This window comes from Nannobrachium achirus, assembly GCF_963921795.1.
Source record: "Nannobrachium achirus genome assembly, chromosome: 4".
Taxonomy (NCBI): domain Eukaryota; kingdom Metazoa; phylum Chordata; class Actinopteri; order Myctophiformes; family Myctophidae; genus Nannobrachium; species Nannobrachium achirus.
Genome location: NC_137813.1, coordinates 44,999,906 through 45,007,405, shown reverse-complemented (window position 1 = coordinate 45,007,405; position 7,500 = coordinate 44,999,906). Strand labels below are relative to the sequence as shown.

Genomic DNA, 7,500 nt, shown 5'->3' with positions numbered 1-7,500 from the left:
ATGATGGCGTTCAGAACCAGAGATCATGGGGTGGGGGTGGGGGTGGGGGCAGGGACGTGCAGAGAATGTTAGAGAGGCAGCGGCTGACATTTCTAAAAAAGCCTTTTGGTGGGGATGGTAGGAGCCAGGGTGTAGGTTGTTGGTTACAGTTGCAGTTACATTTACTGTATGCAGTGTGTGATGTTTGTGTGATTTGTAGAACAGTGGTTATTAACCCTATACACCTGAGGCTGATTCTTCAGTAGTTATCACACTTTCAAGATTTTTCCAAAAATGTTCAAAAATAGCAGATGTACAAGCTCTCAGCGCTGCACGAAGTGACACGCTGTGAGCTTGTAGATCTGCTATTTTTGAATAGCCAAAGCAAAAATCTAAAATTACACTGATGCTTTCCTGGTTTTAATGGGTTAATGGGGGGTCCCAGAACTCCACTTTGAGAACCACTGATTTTATACATTGAGATTTTCTGAGGTCATTATCTCATCATCCACTTGAACCCTGGTCTCCCTATATCGTGAAGCAAAAATCTTGTGAAAATAGAAGATCTACAAGCTCACAATGCATCGCAAACTTGTAGATCTGCTATTTTCATGTGTAGAGGTAAGAAAGTATAGAGTGCCTAGAATAGACCCCTGGGGGACTCCGGTCAACAAAGTATAAAGGATTAAAGTTGTAAACTAGTAAACTACAATTCACTCTATTAAATATACGTACCGCTACAACAATCTCTAATTGTAAGTCAGTCAGTCATGTTTTATCCCATAGGATTTTCTCAACCCGTAGAGGAGAATGTAATCCTTGACATGAATAAAAAAGAAATTAAAATGAAAACCACCAAAACTGGAGTAATGCGATTTTCACCCTACAGCATCAATTCAACGGCAATCTGGATAAACGACAAAAATCAATTGCCGTGGCAAATGAATTCATGAGGCATTTAACACAATTCTATTTACTTAAATTACAAGAAAGGTTTCCTGTCTAGTTACAGTACATTCTCTCTTGACAATTAATGTGCTAAATGAATGAGCTGAAGTTAAGCTTGAGTTGCACAGGCTTTCTCAACTTTGAGAAACCCTTTGAAATTGTATCATACTTCAGACAGGGCTGGGGAATCACATTCGAATATATATTAAAATAGTTTACCTTTTATTTGAACTTCCACCGTGGGGGGGATAAAGTCTCAATTAGCTGCCCTGTATTTTGCACCCTAAATGTGTCATTTTATCCCTGGTCCATACACAGAATGAATATGCTATGAGAGTTAACCCTTATGCTTTGTTGAGGGATCTATTCTTGGTCCCCTCCCTCTTCCCTTTACATCACGTCAACAAGGCATCTCGTTACGACTCATTGTGAGCTTGTAGATAATCTATTCTTGAAGAATGTCCGCCTAATGACGTGTCCAGAATGAGACGCTAGGGCTGGCGTAGCAGTAATGGGCTCTATGCACAGCAGCCATATTCGAAATAAATTGGGACTATTCCTTGCTTCCGTCACAGGATGTTACCAATACTAATGAAGGCTCTGTACCATTCTGGTCAAACAGAGTCATGGTGCTGATACTAGTAAGACTCCTCAGGGCGACCTCGCCCTTTAGGTTGTGCCAATTCTTGGCCATCTGGCCAGTGATGTATATCGGACCAGTTACCCATACAGTATATGGAGACCCCTGGTACCCATATATGGAGATCCATGTACTGTATATGGTACATCCCTTTTATGCCCATACATGGAGATCACTGTCTGAACCAGCCACACAAATATGGCATTCCCAAATGAAGTTACATATGGGCTTAACTCACCGGGTGCCCACGCGTCAAACTCTTTGATGTCGCTGGAGGCCCACGACGTTTTGACGTGTTTACTGTATTTAGTACAGTATTAACTTTAAATCTCACCGTTAGGTTGGGGCTACGCCTGGATGTAGCCCATTAGCCGCTAGACGCTTCGAGTCGACGCTGAGAGCATCGTGCGGCCGTTTTTCTCCATATACTCCAATGCATTTCCCCATCTTTAACGCCCTTTATCTCTGATGTTTGTTTTATGGCTAAAACTGTGGCGGGGTGCGGCAAAATGTCCAAATTTTGATCGGCAATGAACAGTTATGATCAACACTGGTCCATACAGAAAGTTACACAACAACATCCTGTCTGCGCTCATGTGACCAAGTGGCGTCATGACGCATGCATTGACGCAGCAGGGCCGGATTCAATACAATGGTGGTGGGCCTGGGCAGGGATAAATGGGGCTCAATCCAGGGGCACCCGATGTGTTAATATTGATGACATCAGGGATCTCCATAGGGATCTCCATAAAAGGGATTCTGTTAGATTGGTTCCCATGACATCACAACATACAATCCCTTTTATGCCCATATAAATGGCCTCTTACAGGTGTGTAACTCTGAGATTGTACAAAATATGGAACCAAATTTATCTGTCCATTTGTACACTCTCAGAGTTATGGGAGCCCTTGAAATAAAAGAAGTTTGAGAGCCATTGTGCTACACAAAACGAAACAGAGCCTCCATTAGTAGTACTGGTAACACATGCGAAGGAAGGAAGTACACACACACACACACACACACACACACACACACACACACACACACACACACACACACACACACACACACACACACACACACACACACACACACACACACACACACACACACACACACACACACACACACAATACATGTTCTGTGCTATTTGGGTGTCTCAGACTTTTTGTTTGCATCCAGAAGATATGACACAGTTGACGGGCTCTGAGGACTCTCAAACAGGGGAATGACTTTAGCATTTTCCAGACCATTAGCTTTGAATGATGTCTGTTTCTTCTAGCTTGAGTGTTTGCATGGCATTTTCACCATTAATAAATGCTTTGCTCAGTTGAAATGATTGAGCCTGTGTGTGTGAGCTTATGTGTGCGTGCCTGCTGCATGCATGCACGTGTCTTTGTGAGTGTGCCTGGGTCTTGTGTGTTTGTTCAGTTATATTGTCTCTGGGGTAGTGGGTCCATCTGTCTGAAATAGACTCTACCTCAAGGTCTTGTCATTGTCATTAATAGCTGCACATTAAAGCATTTACGCCCCACTTTTTTCCAACAACGAATTATTGGACTCTGACCTCCTTGGAGAAACATAGTGTGAGCATGAGAATATTAACTTTACAATAATGCTGGCCTTGCTGTCGGGTCTGGGGAGTGGGGACATATCCAGCAGCAACAAACACCCTGAAATTGTTTTTTTCTAAATCTCTCTTTTTTTTAAAAGATTTGTTTTGGGGCTTTTATTGATAGTTCAGTAGACTGACAGGAAATGGGGGGAGAGATGGGAAGTGACACACAGCAAAGGTCGTGCGGACTGGGAATCGAACCAGCGCCGCCGCCAGGCACCCATGCCTATGTGGAAATGCCTAAGTGGTATGCCAATGCCATCAGTAGTATGCAAACAGTAGGCCAGTGGGCTCCGCAATTATTTCTAAATCTCAGCGGGAAATCTCAGCATGTGTCTTGAAGAACAACGTCAAAACTCGAAGATCAAATCTCTGCAGTGATTTCAAAGCATAAGGTGTTTCTGAATTATTTACCAACCTGAACTCCATAATTGAACAGTGTTGGGAAGAGTATCTTCTCCCACAGCTACTCTGACTGTTGCTGTGATTGGACTTGTTCCCTCAGCAGCGTGGCCCTGATAACGTCCCTCTTTAACTGGATGCAGTCAGGAAGCCCCTCTTTGTCTGTGGGATAATCAAAGAGAAGGCCATTAACTCGCTGTGTCTGAACTTTGTTTTCTCTCCAAGCTCTCGGCGAACCATTTCGAATTCAAGGCTCGTGGCAGAAAACCTCATTATGTCGAATTCAAAAAAGGCGACGCCGCCATTAAGTCTTTGGCAAATATTTCTCATCGTGTTTACGAGCGGGTGATGTCGGGACAGTGCGCCTCGGAGTCACAGGAATAGTCTTCCACTCTGTGATAGTGTTTACCACCCAAGAAGCCCATCTTTAGAAGCAATCTTGAGTCCCTTTAATGTGTGGAGCTCTTATCAAAGCTTCAGATGGTCTTGAAACTGGCACCAGTGTGCCAAGAGATAAAGTACTCCTCACCCTAGCATCTTCCATGCATGCTATGTGTCCTGGTATATTCCCACTGCTCAGAGCTAGAATCACCCTCTGCTTCACTTGCTCTCTACCCCCGTCCTTCCACCAGCTGAGGAGAGCACATCTGACAGACTTCATATCGTCGTTGTCGGGCGGAAACCTCGTATCTCCAAATTTCAAATTTGTACGTTTTTTCGCAAAGCAAAGCCCTGCTTCATCATACAAGGCCGTCGCACAAAGGTAGTGAAAACAGCAGATCTACAAGCACACAACGCCTCGCACCGCGAGGCGTTGTGTGCTTGTAGATCGGCTGTTTTCACTAGTTTAAATCATTTTTAAAATGATAAACGCAAAATGAACGGTTTTGGACATACAAGGTTTTCACCCGACAACGACGATATGGGCCTGTTCTGTGACCCAAGTGGGCACCAGATTGCCTGGATGCGTGAACACATCTGGATAGTGCAAAACCATGTTTCTTAATGAGTCAATGAAGCCCTGCAACTCTCACACTTAAATGGTACCAGTTGGGCTATAAGGCGAGGCCAAGCTGGGTTCTCTATTGGCTCTTTTCAGATAGATTGTACTCGTGTGTGTGTACAGCATATGTCCATCCAAATGCATGTGCATGCATCTGAGTGGGTATGCACACGCATGTTCCGCTAAATCTATGAAGTATGTATGAAGTACGACCCCCCTGGAACCCCCAATGACCCCAGGGGGTCCCTGGCCTCACTTTGAGAACTGACGACAATGCATAAGCATATAGTGCAAAATACACTTCTTATTTTTATGTGATTGTGTATGCACCATTGCTTCTCAATGTGGGGTCTGGGATTTGTTTTGGGGCTTTTATGCCTTTATTGATGTCAAGCATTATAGCCTACAGTATATGGTATGCGCCTGGACCACTAGGCCAGCGGGCACCACCCCCAGGTTTCCTTGAGGGGTTCCATCCAGGGGATCCAAATGATTGCTAGTTAGGAACCAAAACTCTGAGAGCATACAAATGGAACCAATTTGGTTCCATTTGAACTCTAAGAGCATTTGCACGCTCTTAGAGTTAAATTGACACCAAGGATTTTAACAGTGCAGATTGTGGTCCCTGGGATTAAAATAGTATCAAATGGGGCCTAATATGCATATCAAACTGGGAGACCTTGATATTAAAAAAAGGTTGAAAATCGCTTGTGTACTGTTAGTACTGTGTGTACGTGCAAGTCTGTTCCAGTTTGACGGGGAAAGAGAGGAACACATAAAAGACTTGACTTTGATTTCTGAAGAAAAGCACTGAGGCAGGAGAAGAAAATAAACCATTTCCCGCAATCAGAGGAGCGTGTGGCCGCGTTTGTTGGCGTGTGTAAAGCTGTCAACTTTAGCACTTCCACAATGCAATCTAATGAAGTTGAGTTTAAAGACTGACCGACCCCTCTCACAGCTTTCTTTATGTGAGCGCTATAATTTTTATGTTTACAGGTTTATTTGAGTTCAGACCTTGGTTGTCCTCTGCTCACTATTAGATTTGAAGCAGTGTTGAGAGCAGAGAGAGCAGTGTTAATTGGAAAACCAGTGGGGGTCATGATATGTTTTTCTTTTCTTTAATATGATTTTTTTTTAACAAAGATGCTGCGGCAGGATGAACCCGAGGGCTGAGTAATAATTGGGCTTTTGACATTTCACATATGGCAGTTTGATAATGTTAAAGTAAAGCATGGGCGCCACAAAGCAGGGAAGGCTTAACCCTGTAAGGCCCAAATTAATTTCTACTTGCCCCCAAAAATTGAAAAAAATCAGATGGTGTTGTAGGAGTCCTAATCAGAGGAAAATGTAATGTTTTTTTCTTTTTTTATGTTTTTGTAAGATTTTATAGCCATAAATCATAAATCATGCTCTAATTTACATATGGGGATATTCTTTCACAATAATAACATATGTACATGTTCTATACATTCTAATGATCACCAAAAACAGGCATTTTACTTATGTTTTTGTGAGGAATAGCTTCTATGAAAAAGTGAGATGTTGTTTGTCAAAACTCTGGAATGTCAGCGGGTGTGGCGGGTGTGAATGTCAGCCTCTGTGGGGAGTATTTATATGCAAATATTGTGGCCAATGGCATTGTAATACTAAACAATAGAATGCAATGGTGATGTTTAGGTGGTAGGGGGAGCTAAAATAAAATGATTTAAACCTTTTTTTGGATAAAATACAAACGTTGTAATATTACAACAGTGGGTTTTAAGGATTCAAGGCGCCCACTCGCCCAGAGCTGGACAGGGTTCCAGGAACCAGTGGTGTAAAGTAATAAGTACATCTACTCGGACAGGTACTGTACTTTACTGGAGTTTTTACAATTTTCAATACTTTTACTTCCACTCGGACTCCACTACATCTTAACTGCAACTGTAATTTTTACTCCACTACAATTATTTGAACACTTTAGTTACTTGTTACTTTGAAGAATGTGAATATAACAAAACGTACTTTAACCCAGGGGTTCCCAAAAGTTTTTTTTTGGCTCAGGGCACCCCTATAAATATGCTTTCATCCGAGGCACCCTTACATTATTATTCATAACTTTCACTCCAAGCACCTTATATTTATGGCATATTGTAGTGATTATGCTGCGAGGAAAACGCTGAGATAATAGCCATTTTGGTTAGAACTGACTGAAAATGACTTTGTACTTCAAGTTTAAGATGATACTAAATCTTTTTAAGTGTCAAAATATGACCCTGGGGTGACAGGGCACCCCAGGGTGACCTGTCACTCACTTTGAAAACCCCTTAACCACTTCAACCTTATATACTGTACTTTGTCTTTGGCTATTAAAATTGTTTATACATGACGAACATGTGAAATACTGCATAATGAGTACTTTTACTTTTAGTACTTTAAGTGTATTTTGATGCCAATGATTTTATACTCTTACTCAAGTAAAAGTTGAACACCTGACTTTTACTTGTATCTGAGTATTTCCACATTGTTGTGATTGTTGCGACCAAAGGTCGCAGTTAACCATGAGAAATATCACAGCTTGTCCGTGTGGATATCACATTTTTAGAGTCTATAGGTTGGTTCCCTTGACACATCACTGTGACATCACAGGTGACATCAACTATGTAAAAGTCCATATATGGGTATTCCCCAGAATCCCTTTTATGCCCATATACTGTATGAAGATCCCTGATGTCATCGATATATATCACTGGCCAGATGGCCAAGAAATGGCCCATATCTGTGTGGCTGGTTCAGATAGGGATCTCCATGTATGGGCATACAAGATATTGTATGTTGTGATGTCATGGGAACAACTCTAACAGAATCCCCTTTATGCCCATATATGGAGACCCCTGATGTCATCAATATTAAGCCCATATCTATCAGGACTTC

The 7,500-nt window shown here is 42.2% G+C and overlaps 1 protein-coding gene across 2 annotated transcripts in view; it reads left to right on the top strand.

Annotated features, from left to right (window-relative positions):
• olfm2a (olfactomedin 2a) overlaps positions 1-7,500 on the top strand; it is a gene marked incomplete at both ends in the record, with an annotated part of 68,830 nt that overhangs the window by 1,110 nt on the left and 60,220 nt on the right. The gene's annotated exons all lie outside the window — the stretch shown is intronic.